We start from the raw sequence: 15,109 nt of genomic DNA on the forward strand, positions 1-15,109 counted from the left end.
AGAAAAGCAGGTAACCACAAATAAAACAACTTATACATTTCAAATCCTCCAACGTGCGGGTAACTGGCCTCTAGTGGCCCTAGTGGACCTACGGAGCTGACTGTCTAGCCCTGAACTACAGGGTGTAGGAGCTGTCAAGGGTAAACTGGGCAGCTGTCTACCGGCTCTTTGGCTCACTAGGGGTACGGCAGGCTCACTATAAGCAGAGGGTTGATCCTCGTGTTCTGCTTGTGTGGAGTCTTCTGCCTCCTGGACCGGCTGCTCTTCCAGCTCTACCTGTCGCTCCGTAGGTGCTTGGGATGCGGGTTGGAGGAAGGCGAGTACGGGTACCACAACTGCGCCATTGACTTGAGTCCAAGACCGAGGGAAGTCTCCGAGCACAGTACTAACCATGTCTTTCCTTTCCTCTACGGGTTGAGGGTCTTCTTGTTCCTCTTCAGGGTTCCGTAGCTGTTCGGGACACTTCTTCAGGTGATCCCGGGATACAATGGTTGTGGTTTCACCTCCGTCTTTACTGATGGTACAGACCTTTGGGTTGTCGTGGCTTGAGGGCAGTACGGTGTACGGGTCCTTCTCCCACTGGTCGTCCAACTTGTGGAGCCGTCTTTTTCTCTTCAAGACCTGCTCTCCGGGTACCAGGGGAACAGCGGGAGCATACTGGTTGTAAGTTTTCTCTTGTCTTTCCCTAGCCTGACAGAGACTTCGCTCCACGCTCTCCTGTACTCTCCGGTACTGCTGCTGCCTCTCTGTGTCCCAGTCTGCTTCTGGTGAAGTGTCCTCGGGTGTCAGGACTCCCATTTCCAGGTCAACAGGTAACTTACCAGGTCTCGCCCTCATTAGGTAAGCCGGGGTACAGTTGGTGGAACCTACCGGGATGTGGTTGTATAGGTCCACCAGATCGGGCAGCTTCTCAGGCCACAGACCGCGTTCTTCCAGGGGCAACGTTTTCAGAAGATCCATTACCACCTGGTTCATTTTCTCACAAAGTCCATTAGTTTGCGGATGATAGGGTGTCGTCCTTATCTTCCGGCAGCCATACAGAGTGCAGAATTCTTGGAAGACCTCCGCTTCAAAGGCAGGTCCCTGGTCTGTCAACACTTGGTCCGGGTACCCGTGTGGACGGCAGAAATGCTGCTGGAAGGCTCTAGCTGCTGTTCGAGCTGTTAAGTCCTTGACGGGGACGACAACCAAGAACCGGGAGTAGTGATCCACGATGGTTAGTGCGTAGATGTAGCCACTTCTGCTTGGGGTCAGTTTTACATGATCCAAGGCTACCAGTTCCAACGGCTGCCGGGTGTCGATGGACTGCAGGGGAGTCTTCTGGCTGGCACGGTCCTTCCTTCTTAGGTTGCACGGGCCACAGTCTCTGCACCACCTCTCGATGGTTCCCCTCATGCCTACCCAGTGGAACCGCTCGCGCAGCAGGAACTCCAGCTTCTTCCATCCGAAGTGTCCAGCCCCGTCATGGTATGCCTCCATCACCATGGCTGCGTCTCTTCGTGGCACCACTACTTGCCAGATTAGTTCATGCGTCCGGGAGTTAACCATTCTGCGGCACAACTTCCCCTTGTAAAGGAACAGTCTACTCTTTTCTGCCCACAGTTGCTTGGCTTCCTCCGGAGCGTCTGGGTCAAGGCGAGCCTCTGGCCGAGTCAGCATCTCCTTTACCAGCCGGACGGCAGGGTCGCTGTCTTGCGTTTCCGCCCAGTTGTAGTGAGGCAAGGGGTTAAACGTAGCGGCTTGCTTACTCCCTACCCGGTGGGAACACTGGATAGTCCCATGACAGTGGAACGCAGGGAGTTCGACTTCTTCCAGTTCCTCTGGATCTTCTCCTACGTCCGGTAGATTTGGCATCCTGGACAGGGCGTCCGCGTTGGTATTGGAGCGTCCTGCCCGGTATTTGATTGTGAACTCGTAGTTGGACAGACGAGCCATCCATCTCTGCTCTAGGGCACCGAGTCTTGCTGTGTCCAGGTGTGTCAACGGGTTGTTATCCGTGTACACGATGAACCGGGAAGAAGCGAGGTAGTGCTTAAAGCGTTCGGTGACTGCCCACACCACTGCCAGGAACTCTAGCTTAAAGGAGCTGTAATTCTCCGGGTTTCTCTCGGTGGGTCGCAGTTTTCGGCTGGCGTAAGCGATTACTCGTTCTTTCCCCTGCTGGATCTGGGACAGCACAGCTCCTAGCCCGATGTTACTTGCGTCAGTGTAGAGGATAAAGGGCTGGCTGTAATCGGGGTACGCCAGGATTTCATCCCCCGTGAGGGCCATCTTCAGCTGGCGGAAGGACTCTTCTTCTAACTTCTCCCATCTGAAGGGCGGCTTCTGGTTCTTGGCCTTCCGGGACTGGCCTATCAGGAGGTTCTGCATAGGAGCTGCCTTTTTGGAGAAACCGGGGATGAATCTGCGGTAATAGCCTACCAACCCAAGGAACTGCCGCACTTCCTTTATACTGGAGGGACTTGGCCATTCCTTAATTGCGGTGATCTTATCAGGGTCGGGAGCCACTCCGTCAGCGCTCACCACGTGTCCCAGGTACTGCACCTTTGGCTTCAGGAGGTGACACTTAGAGGGTTTCACCTTCAGGCCGTAACTTGCCAGGGCTTCGAACACTTCCGCCAGATGTTTCAGGTGGTCCTCATAAGTCTTGGAATATACGATGACATCGTCCAGGTACAACAGGACCGTCTCGAAGTTTTTGTGTCCCAGACAGCACTCCATTAATCGTTGGAAGGTTCCGGGTGCGTTACAAAGTCCAAACGGCATACAGGTAAACTCGCTAAGTCCCATCGGGGTGGTGAATGCGGTCTTCTCCCGGTCCGCCTCTGCTACAGGAACCTGCCAGTACCCGCTAGTGAGATCCAAGGTAGAGAAGAAGTTAGCAGATCTTAAAGCAGCCAAAGACTCCTCTATCCTTGGTAAAGGGTACGCATCCTTGTGTGTGATACGATTGATTTTCCGGTAATCTACACACATCCTCATAGTGTTGTCTTTCTTTTTGACTAAAACTAGTGGGGCTGCCCAGGGGCTACAGCTATCCCGGATTACCCCAGCCTCCTTCATGTCTCTAAGCATCCCCTTGGCGTGTTGGTAATGTGCAGGGGGTACGGGTCAATACCTCTCTTTTATGGGAGGATGATCTCCCGTGGGGATGCGGTGTTCTACCCCCTTAACTCGCCCGAAGTCTAACGGGTGTTTACTAAACACTCTCTCATACTCTTGAACCACCCGGTAGACTCCCTGTTTCTGGTGGGAGGGAGTGGAGTCAGTTCCCAAGTGTAGTTGCTGACACCAATCCTCCATTACTTTCTTAGAGCCGATACCTTCCTCCGGGTGAGATGGAGGCAAGGGTTCCACAGACTGTATAGAGTTTTGGTTGATGGTATATAATTTGGCTAGCGTGGCATACCGGGGTAGGTATACTTCCCTCTTCCCGATATTTATTAGGCGAACGGGCACCCTCCCATGGCGTACATTAACCAACCCCCGTGCTGTCAAAATGGTGGGCCTACTGTCTGAGTAAACTGGTTCTACCATTGCCTGGTAATCCCTACCTCTCGGACCAATAGCTGCCCGGCACCAAATCATCATTTCACTTTTTGGGGGCATGGCAATAGGGAAAGGGTCACACATTCTTACGCTACCAATCTCACCGCCGGAGAGTTCCACCTGTTGCCGTTGCATCAGTGCCCGGATCTCTTTCTGGAGCACTCGCTGCTCGCCGGAGCTGGCGTTCTTGGCAACCTGTTGTAAAAGGAAAATCACCTCTGCAAGACAATTTTCAATTACATTAGTTCCTAGCGTTATCTTTGGGTGACTCTCGTGTTTGTCAATGTCTACAATAATCAGTCCCTGTGCTGCCAGTTCGACTCTACCAATTTTAATGGTCGCCTCTTTAAATCCGATCTGTGGCACGGGCTGACCATTGCTGGCGATGATACTCAAGTCGTCGTCAGGGTAGCGGGTTATATCCGAGTCATTCCAGTACTGCTTGAAGAGCACGTACGGGATGGTGGTGACCTGTGACCCGGTGTCCAGTAGGGCACTCATAGGGATGCCATCCAGTACCACAGGCAAGACTGGACGCCCTCCGACATATTTGTCGCGCCAGTTCGATGGGCCTGGTGGTCTTTTTCCTGGGGGTTGGCCCTCTACCCCCAGGTTGTGCCAGTTTAAAGGACAGTACCTTGCCATATGTCCGGGTTGATTGCAGCGGCGGCAGATGGGTCGTCCGTCCTCGTTGTACCGGTCACTGGGTCTTCCTCTGGCTGGTGGCGTCCTCCTTGGTCGACGCCACGGGATGTTCTCCGGTCTGGATGCCAGCTGGATCTTCCCTGGAGTGGAAGCCTGTAAAGACTGCACAGTTCAGGTTAACGCAGCAACGCTTTTAGCTAGCTCTTGGACCTGATGGTGCAGGTCTGGAGCCGGGTCATTGTTCAAAGCCTGCGCATCAGCCCCTACAGGCCCTGCCGACAAGGGCGCCGCCTCCTGGTGGTAAGTGATAGCTGGGCGCCTGTGGGTCACAACGCCATCCGGTGCCGGTTCTCGGAGCACCCGGATGGCTCTATCCTTGAACTGTGCAAATCCCAGATGAGGGTCCTGTAGGGCCATTGCCCGCAACTGGGTTCGGTGGGCATTGCAATATAAACCCTCTATAAATTGTTCAGTCAGCAGCCTGTCCTCGTCTCCCACGCCGTCAGGGTCGGTCTGCTTAACGGCTCTCAGGGCCTCTTGTAGGTTCAGGGCATAGTCCCTTATACTCTCATGGGCCAGCTGTTTGCACCCGTAGAATCTAAGCTTGATCACGGCTGAGGTGCGGGTATCAAAGGTGTCCCTCAGCTGGGTTAGTATCCCTGCGACAGTCCTCCCCCCAGGTGGCCAGGACTTTACCTCCCTTCGGGCTGCTCCGGTTAATTGGGCCACCAGGATGCTCACTTTTTGCACTTCTGTGAGGGGGTACACCTGGAAGAGGCTATCCAGCCTTTCTCTAAAGTCCTGCAGGGTATGTGACTCCCCTGAGTACTGAGGTAGCCAGGCTGCCCCCGGGATATAGGGCATGGTGAAAGGCATGACCGCGACAGCGGTGGCGCTGGCGGGGGTTGAAGCGGTGAAGCTCACCTCCGTATCCGACATCCTTCTCCCCCCTAGTGGACCGTGGCCTACCTTGCGATGATCCTCTTCTGTAGGCCGCGGCTCCGCAGTGGATCGTCAGGGTTGAGGACCTTCCGTCGTGCTCCGGTGACGTCAGCGTCTGCTGGGCTCCTTCCAGGACGTTATGCAACGTCCGGACGTGAGGCGGGGCTTCAGTTCTCGCGGGCTTTTCGGAGTCCACGCCCCTCTTCTTCCCGCGCGGCGTCCTCAAGATGGCGTCCAACGGCGGGAAAACTCCACGGATGGCGGGAAGAAGGCTGAAGATGGCGCCGGATGGCGGGAATCTTCACAGATGGCGAGAAGAAGGCTGAAAATGGCGCCGGATGGCGGGAATCTTCACCACAGGTGAGTTTGAAAGTCTCTTTTTCAGGCACGCAGTACCCGGTGGTTGCGGGCACGAAATCCTGCCGACTACGCCAAAGTTGACGCGCCCCTGGGCCTGCTGTGTCGCGCAGCGTCTCGCGCACGGGGCTTACCCGGAACCGGATCAGATGATGGTTGTAGTCTCCGAATGGCGGGGACCCGGTCCGTGCCCAGGGAGTCAAACTCAGTGTGTGGCAGTCTTGATAGGTGTTATTTGAGTGTCGACTACGCCACCCGTTGATTTGCAGCTATGGAGCTGCCGCTGCAGGGCAGACCGCTGAGGCCGGTGTAGAATTGTGCAGCGTGATAGTATAACCCCCAACGGGAGGGGTATGGCCTCAGGGCAGCCGACGTGGAAGATGGGGGTAGCAGGAACCACTCAGAGACGGTGCGGTGTAATTCAGGGTCTTTACTGGTAACAACAATAGACCCTCCCGGAGTACTTGCTAGCGAACGGGGCCTGGTCAGTCCTTGAGCAGATGGGATCTCCCCTGGCCAGGCGGAGTTGTAGGCCTCCCAAACTGACTGTACTCTTCTGGCTACCTTGCTAGAAGCGGATATAAGTAGCCCACGTCCCTGAGTGTCCCGTGTGGTGCTCACCCGTATGGCCGGTGACTCGGGGCCTTCTAATGGCTTCCGCTCCACGATGGCGGTGCTGGTCCCACGCGTGTGACCTTGCCTTCGGGTTTCTGGGCCTGAGGACCTGAAATCCCCTGCCGGTCGGCTTCTGCTGCTGGGTAAGAGTTAGTCCCCACAGCCTCGGACGCCGGGTCCGGTAAGAAAGCTTCTCAGTCAGGGCGAGCTCTGCAGCTGCCAGCCCCTGACTCGTAGTAGTATTGCTCCCACTGAGCTTCTGCTGTTTCTTCCTATGACTGTTTCTCGTCTCTACTCTCCTTGACTCCTAACCCTGCCTCAGCCCCGGGTTTATATAGGGGAAGTTCTTCCCCTCCCAAGACTGGGCAGGAGGTGTGGCATGCACAGGATCCCTGACCAAAGGACCTCCCACCTGCTCTCAGACATAACATTACATTACTGTGGAAACCAGACCCCTGGGGTGCCACATTTACATTTCAGTGAGACCTGGAATTTTGTTACCAATTGATATCTTCCATTTTCTGAAATATCTTCCAGAAGGATAATCACTGATATTGATCATGGTGCTATAAGAAAAGGAGTGCAACTCATAAGGAGGAAACAGTGTCTGAGTAGTTGTGGCCGAGTGGTTAAGGCGATGGACTAGAAATCCATTGGGATCACCCCGCGCAGGTTCAAATCCTGCCAACTACGTGTAACTTCATGTAATATTTTGACTAATTATCTGAGTAGATAATTTTTCACATTCCCAAGTCTATCCCCCATGGAAATGGTCTGCAATCTTTGGATCGGATTTGCAGACCCAGCTTAACAGCAACTGTAGGTCTTCTTTTGATTATTCAGCCTGGAGCGATGTCACTTGTGCATCACACCACCAATAAAAAAAGCCCAGAATGTGCCATCAGGTATGTGGTGCAACTCCTCGTTTTTTCCAGCGAATACAGACCACTGCCGTGACTGATGGACTGGGATATGAACTTTGATTTGCACCAACTCTACTTGAATTATCTTTCCGATGGAACCTTTTAGCACACCATGAAAAATCTTTAGTGACTTCTGGATGAGCAGAAGTTTTGCAATTTCTTTTTTTCTAACCTTTTTCCAGCTAATAGATCCAGCACGCTAATTATTAGCCAGATTTCATCAACATTTTAAAACTGTCCTTGTTGTGATATCATGGAACTTTAAGCACACTTGTGGAATAAAAAGGGAGGAGATATTAATTTACCACCGTGTATTAGATATACATTTGCAGAACAGCTTTAAAACCTGTTTTCATCATAATGCATGAATTTCCCAGGTTCCACTGAGATTTGAACTCAGATCACTGAATTCAGAGGGAATTTCTCACATTTCCACAATTTACAAGTGGTCTTTTACCGTTTTCAAAAGAAAATCCAGCCAGCTCTATTAGTCTTATGGTTCCATGGTGTAATGGTTAGCACTCTGGACTCTAGAATCCAGTGATCTGAGTTTAAATCTCAGTGGAACCTGAGAAATTTTTTTGTGCAAAGCGGTTTTGTCTTTTCTGCTCACTCTCAGTTTGCCAATGCACATGGTTTAACATAAAAAGAGAAAGTTAAAATCCACATGGCAAAAAAGATCTATCTATCAAGAAAGTTTAACTCAAAAGTTAAACTTGACTTCATGAAGCAAAACTCATACCATCTATGTCACACCAAGCAACTGTACTCTATGACTTGTGCCAATGTTCGCATGACACTTTTTCCAGGTGGTTGAAACTGACAAGGATTTCAAGCCGAAACGGCTTCAAGAAACAACAGCGATTCTATTTCTGAATCACCCTTTTTAGTGTTTTCCAGCATTTTTGTAAACATAGTTTGGTGATGTTTCTCTAAGAATTGTTTTGGGCATCGATTGAGTTTGTTTCTGTTTTTTATTTCGTCGCAAAATGCTTCGAATGTCACTCAGGAATCTTCCAGGGGTCTTTCTAACCTTCTCATTGACTTGTATTGCAAGTATAAAGCAAGCAAAATATACCTGAAAAATGATATGCTCACTTCTGTTAACCGCTTAGCGTTTTGGGAAACTTGATGAGGTTAAAAGACGCTCAATACCTGATCATATGATCAGCAAGTCCTTTTGCATGGAAATGAATCTGTTCAAACTTTTGAGCATTTTCAAAGCCTTTTTCAGGAGGTGTTTGGAACAAAGTCACTCGAAATCCACCTTATGATTTTTAAAAAACCTTGAACTGTACAAGGTTCCAATTGTTGATACCTTTAAAACAGATGTTTACATTTCAGTGAGACCTGGATTTTTGTTTCCAATTGAAATCTTCCATTTTCTGAAATATCTTCCAGAAGGATAATCACTGATATTGATGATAGTGCTATAAGAAAAGGAGTGAAACTCATAAGGATGAAACAGCGTCTGATAAGTTGTGGCCAAGTGGTTAAGGCGATGGACTAGAAATCCATTGGGGTCTCCCTGCACAGATTCAAATCCTGCCAACTATGTCTAACTTCATGGAACATTTTGACTAATTATCTGAGTATATCAATTTTCACATTCCTAAGTCTATCCCCCATGGAAATGGTCTGCAAACTTTGGATCGGATTTGTAGACCCAGCTTAACAGCAACTGTAGATCTTCTTTTGATTATTCAGCCTGGTGCAATGTCACTTGTGCGTCACACCACCAATCAAAAAAAGCCCAGAGGGTACCATCAGGTATGTGGTGCAACTCCTCCTTTTTTCCAGTGAACACAGACCACTGCCGTGACTGATGGACTGGGATATGAACTTTGATTTGCACCAACTCTACTTGAATTATCTTTCTGATGGAACCTTTTAGCACACCATGAAAAATCTTTAGTGACTTCTGGATGCGCAGAAGTTTTGCAATTTCTTTTTTCTCACCCATTTTCCAGCTAATAGATCCAGCACACTAATTATTAGCTAGATTTCATCAACATTTTAAAACTGTCCTTGTTTTGATATCATGGAACTTTAGGCACACTTGTGGAATAAAAAGGGAGGAGATATTAATTTACCACTGTGTATTAGATATACATTTGCAGAACTGCTTTAAAACCTGTTTTCATCATAATGCATGAATTTCCCAGGTTCCACTGAGATTTGAACTCAGATCACTGAATTCAGAGGGAATTTCTCACATTTCCAAAATTTACACTTTGTCTTTTACCGTTTTCAAAAGAAAATCCAGCCAGCTCTATTGATCTTATGGTTCCATGGTGTAATGGTTAGCACTCTGGACTCTGAATCCAGTGATCTGAGTTCAAATCTCAGTGAAACTTGAGAAATTCTTTGTGCACAGCAGTTTAATTTTTTCTGCTTACTCTCAATTTGCCAATGCACATGGTTTAACATAAAAAGAGAAAGTTAAAATGCACATGGCAAAAAAGATCTATCTATCAAGAAAGTTTAACTTAAAAGTTAAACTAGACTTCATGAAGCAAAACTCATACCATTTATGTCACACCAAGCAACTGTACTCTATGACTTGTGCTAATGTTCGCTTGACTCTTTTTCCAGGTGGTTGAAACTGACAAGGATTTCAAGCTGAAACGGCTTCAAGAAACTACAGCGATTCTTTTCCTGAATCACCCTTTTTTGTGTTTTCCAGCATTTTTGTAAACATAGTTTGGTGATGTTTTTCTAAGAATTGTTTTGGTCATTGATTGATTTGGTTTTCGTTTTTTTTTTGCTCGCAAAATGCTGCGAACATCACTCAGGATCCTTCCAGGGGTCTTTCTAACCTTCTCATTGACTTGTATTGCAAGTATAAAGCAAGCAATATGTACATGAAAAATGATATGCTCACTTCTGTTAACCGCTTGGCATTTTGGGAAACTTGATGAGGTTAAAAGACGCTCAATACCTGATCATATGAACAGCAAGTCCTTTTGCATGGAAATGAATCTGTTCAAACTTTTGAGCATTTTCAAAGCCTTTTTCAGGAGGTGTTTGGAACAAAGTCACTCGAAATCCACCTTATGAATTTTAAAAAACCTTGAACTGTAGAAGGTTCCAATTGATGATACCTTTAAATCAGATGTTTACATTTCAGTGAGACCTGGATTTTTGTTTCCAATTGAAATCTTCCCATTTTCTGAAATATCTTCCAGAAGGATAATCACTGATATTGATGATAGTGCTATAAGAAAAGGAGTGAAACTCATAAGGATGAAACAGTGTCTGAGTAGTTGTGGCCGAGTGGTTAAGGCGATGGACTAGAAATCCATTGGGGTCTGCCCACGCAGATTTAATTCCTGCTGACTACGTCTAACTTCATGTAACATTTTGACTAATTATCTGAGTAGATCAATTTTCACATTCCCAAGTCTTTACCCCATGGAAATGGTCTGCAATCTTTGGATCGGATTTGTAGACCCAGCTTAACAGCAACTGTAGATCTTCTTTTGATTATTCAGCCTTGTGCGATGTCACTTGTGCGGCACACCACCAATCAAAAAAGCCCAGAGGGCGCCATCAGGTATGTGGTGCAACTCCTCCTTTTTTCCAGCAAACACAGACCACTGCCGTGACTGATGGACTGGGATATGAACTTGATTTGCACCAACTCTACTTGAATTATCTTTCCGATGGAACCTTTTAGCACACCATGAAAAATTTTTAGTGACTTCTGGATGAGCAGAAGTTTTGCAATTTCTTTTTTTCTAACCTTTTTCCAGTTAATAGATCCAGCATGCTAATTATTAGCCAGATTTCATCAACATTTTAAAACTGTCCTTGTTGTGATATCATGGAACTTTAAGCACACTTGTGGAATAAAAAGGGAGGCGATATTAATTTACCACTGTGTATTAGATATACATTTGCAGAACAGCTTTAAAACCTGTTTTCATCATAATGCATGAATCTCCCAGGTTCCACTGAGATTTGAACTCCGATCACTGAATTCAGAGGGAATTTCTCACATTTCCACAATTTGCATGTGGTCTTTTACCATTTTCAAAAGAAAATCCAGCCATCTCTATTGGTCTTATGGTTCCATGGTGTAATGGTTAGCACTCTGGACTCTGAAACCAGCAATCTGAGTTCAAGTCTTAGTGGAATCTGAGAATTTCTTTGTGCACAGCAGTTGTGTCTTTTCTGCTCACTCTCAATTTGCCATTGCACATGGTTTAACATAAAAAGATAAAGTTAAAATCCACATGGCAAAAAAGATCTATCTATCAAGAAAGTTTAACTTAAAAGTTAAACTACAGTCATGGCCAAAAGTTTTGAGAATGACACCAAAATTATATTTTCACATGATCTGCTGGCCTCTGGTATTTATTAGTGTTTGTCTGATGTTTATATCACATACAGAAATATAATTGCAATCATATTATGAGTACCAATAGGTTATATTGACAGATAGAATGAGTTAATGCAGCAAGTCAATATTTGCAGTGTTGCCCCTTCTTCTTCAAGACCTCTGTAATTCTCCCTGGCATGCTCTCAATCAACTTTTGGACCAAATCCTGACTGATAGCAGTCCATTCTTGCATAATCAATGCTTGCATTTTGCCAGAATTTGTTGGTTTTTGTTTGTCCACCCGTCTCTTGATTATTGACCACAAGTTCTCAATGGGATTAAGATCTGGGGAGTTTCCAGGCCATGGACCCAAAATCTCTATGTTTTGGTCCATGAGCCATTTTGTTATCACCTTTGCTTTATGGCAAGGTGCTCCATCATGCTGGAAAAGGCATTTTTGGGCGCCAAACTGCTTTTGGACGGTTGGGAGAAGTTGCTCTTGGAGGACATTCTGGTATCATTCTTTATTCATGGCTGTGTTTTTAGGCAAGACTGTGAGTGAGCCGATTCCCTTGGCTGAGAAGCAACCCCACACATGAATGGTTTCAGGATGCTTTACAGTTGGCATGAGACAAGACTGGTGGTAGCGCTCACCTCTTCTTCTCCGAATAAGCTATTTTCCAGATGTCCCAAACAATCGAAAAGGGGATTCATCAGAGAAAATGACTTTGCCCCAGTCCTCAGCAGTCCACTCCCTGTACCTTTTGCAGAATATCAGTCGGTCCCTGATGTTTTTTCTGGAGAGAAGTAGCTTCTTTGCTGCCCTCCTTGAAACCAGCCCTTGCTCAAAGAGTCTCCGCCTCACAGTGCGTGCAGAAGCACTCACACCAGCCTGCTGCCATTCCTGAGCAAGCTCGGCACTGCTGGTAGTTCGATCCCGCAGCTGAAACTGTTTTAAGATACGGTCCTGGCGCTTGCTGGTCTTTCTTGGGCGCCCTGGAGCCTTTTTGACAACAATGGAAGCTCTCACCTTGAAGTTCTTGATGATGCGATAGATTGTTGACTGAGGTGCAATCTTTGTAGCTGCGATACTCTTCCCTGTTATGCCATTTTTGTGCAGTGCAAGGATGGCTGCATGTGTTTCTTTAGAGATAACCATGGTTAACTGAAGAAAAACAATGATACCAAGAACCAGCCTCCTTTTAAAGTGTCCAGTGATGTCATTCTTACTTAATCATGACTGATTGATCGCCAGCCCTGTCCTCATCAACACCCACACCTGTGTTAATGGATCAATCACTAAAACGATGTTAGCTGCTCCTTTTAAGGCAGGACTGCAATGATGTTGAAATGTGTTTTGGGGGTTAAAGTTCATTTTCTGGACAAATATAGACTCTGCAAGTACAGTAATTGCTGTTAAGCTGATCACTCTTTGACATTCAGGAGTATATGCAAATTGCCATTACAAAAAATGAAGCAGTAAACTTTGGAAAAATTACTATTTGTCTCATTCTCATTACTTTTGGCCATGACTGTAGACTTCATGAAGCAAAACTCATACCATCTATGTCACACCAAGCAACTGTACTCTATGACTTGTGCTAATGTTCGCATGATACTTTTTCCAGGTGGTTGAAACTGACAAGGATTTCAAGCCGAAACGGCTTCAAGAAATGACAGCGATTCTTTTCCTGAATCACCCTTTTTAGTGCTTTCCAGCATTTTTGTAAACATAGTTTGGTGATGTTTTTCTAAAAATTGTTTTGGGCATTGATTGATTTGTTTTTTGTTTTTTTTTTGCTCGCAAAATGCTTAGAACATCACTCAGGAACCTTCCAGGGGTCTTTCTAACCTTCTCATTGACTTGTATTGCAAGTATAAAACAAGCAATATATACCGGAAAAATGATATGCTCAATTCTGTTAACCGCTTGGCATTTTGGGAAACTTGATGAGGTTAAAAGACGCTCAATACCTGATCATATGAACAGCAAGTCCTTTTGCATGGAAATGAATCTGTTCAAACTTTTGAGCATTTTCAAAGCCTTTTTCAGGAGGTGTTTGGAACAAAGTCACTCGAAATCCACCTTATGAATTTTAAAAAACCTTGAACTGTAGAAGGTTCCAATTGATGATACCTTTAAATCAGATGTTTACATTTCAGTGAGACCTGGATTTTTGTTTCCAATTGAAATCTTCCATTTTCTGAAATGTCTTCCAGAAGGATAATCACTGATATTGATGATGGTGCTATAAGAAAAGGAGTGAAACTCATAAGGATGAAACAGTGTCTGAGTAGTTGTGGCCGAGTGGTTAAGGCGATGGACTAGAAATCCATTGGGGTCTGCCCGTGCAGATTCAATTCCTGCCGACTACGTCTAACTTTATGTAACATTTTGACTAATTATCTGAGTAGATCAAATTTCACATTCCCAAGTCTTTTCCCCATGGAAATGGTCTGCAATCTTTGGATCGGATTTGCAGACCCAGCTTAACAGCAACTGTAGATCTTCTTTTGATTATTCAGCCTTGTGCGATGTCACTTGTGCGTCACACCACCAATCAAAAAAAGCCCAGAGGGTGCCATCAGGTATGTGGTGCAACTCATCCTTTTTTCCAGCAAACACAGACCACTGCCGTGACTGATGGACTGGGATATGAACTTGATTTGCACCAACTCTACTTGAATTATCTTTCCGATGGAACCTTTTAGCACACCATGAAAAATCTTTAGTGACTTCTGGATGAGCAGAAGTTTTGCAATTTCTTTTTTTCTAACCTTTTTCCAGTTAATAGATCCAGCATGCTAATTATTAGCCAGATTTCATCAACATTTTAAAACTGTCCTTGTTGTGATTTCATGGAACTTTAAGCACACTTGTGGAATGAAAAAGGGAGGAGATATTAATTTACCACTGTGTATTAGATATACATTTGCAGAACAGCTTTAAAACCTGTTTTCATCATAATGCATGAATCTCCCAGGTTCCACTGAGATTTGAACTCAGATCACTGAATTCAGAGGGAATTTCTCACATTTCCACAATTTGAACGTGGTCTTTTACCGTTTTCAAAAGAAAATCCAGCCATCTCTATTGGTCTTATGGTCCCATGGTGTAATGGTTAGCACTCTGGACTTTGAATCCAGCAATCTGAGTTCAAGACTCAGTGGAACCTGAGAAATTCTTTGTGCACAGCAGTTGTGTCTTTTCTGCTCACTCTCAAGTTGCCAATGCACATGGTTTAACATAAAAAGAGAAAGTTAAAATCCACATGGCAAAAAAGATCTATCTATCAAGAAAGTTTAACTTAAAAGTTAAACTAGACTTCATGAAGCAAAACTAATACCATCTATGTCACACCAAGCAACTGTACTCAATGATTTGTGCTAATGTACGCATGATACTTTTTCCAGGTGGTTGAAAATGACAAGGATTTCAAGCCGAAACGGCTTCAAGAAACAACAGCGATTGTTTTCCTGAATCACGCTTTTTAGTGTTTTCCAGCATTTTTGTAAACATAGTTTGGTGATGTTTTTCTAAGAATTGTTTTGGGCATTGATTGATTTGTTTTTTGCTTTTTTTTTGCTCGCAAAATGCTGAGAACATCACTCAGGAACCTTCCAGGGGTCTTTCTAACCTTCTCATTGACTTGTATTGCAAGTATAAAACAAGCAATATATACCGGAAAAATGATATGCTCACTTCTGTTAACCGCTTGGCATTTTGGGAAACTTGATGAGGTTAAAAGACGCT

The 15,109-nt window shown here is 45.9% G+C and overlaps 5 non-coding genes across 5 annotated transcripts; all 5 read left to right on the forward strand.

The window, feature by feature from the left end:
- Positions 1-6,719: 6,719 nt before the first annotated feature.
- Positions 6,720-6,801, forward strand: TRNAS-AGA (transfer RNA serine (anticodon AGA)). The gene has a single exon. It is a non-coding gene; the product is annotated as a tRNA-Ser (tRNA).
- A 2,515-nt stretch (positions 6,802-9,316) lies between these two features.
- TRNAQ-CUG (transfer RNA glutamine (anticodon CUG)) lies at positions 9,317-9,388 on the forward strand. Its single transcript has one exon. It is a non-coding gene; the product is annotated as a tRNA-Gln (tRNA).
- Positions 9,389-10,293: 905 nt separating this feature from the next.
- TRNAS-AGA (transfer RNA serine (anticodon AGA)) lies at positions 10,294-10,375 on the forward strand. Its single transcript has one exon. It is a non-coding gene; the product is annotated as a tRNA-Ser (tRNA).
- Positions 10,376-13,649: 3,274 nt separating this feature from the next.
- On the forward strand, positions 13,650-13,731 carry TRNAS-AGA (transfer RNA serine (anticodon AGA)). Its single transcript has one exon. It is a non-coding gene; the product is annotated as a tRNA-Ser (tRNA).
- Positions 13,732-14,459: 728 nt separating this feature from the next.
- TRNAQ-UUG (transfer RNA glutamine (anticodon UUG)) lies at positions 14,460-14,531 on the forward strand. Its single transcript has one exon. It is a non-coding gene; the product is annotated as a tRNA-Gln (tRNA).
- Positions 14,532-15,109: the final 578 nt, after the last annotated feature.

The sequence above is a fragment of the Phyllobates terribilis genome, unplaced genomic scaffold, assembly GCF_046119375.1.
Source record: "Phyllobates terribilis strain yellow unplaced genomic scaffold, ASM4611937v1 Scaffold_13__5_contigs__length_258822181, whole genome shotgun sequence".
Lineage (NCBI taxonomy): Eukaryota > Metazoa > Chordata > Amphibia > Anura > Dendrobatidae > Phyllobates > Phyllobates terribilis.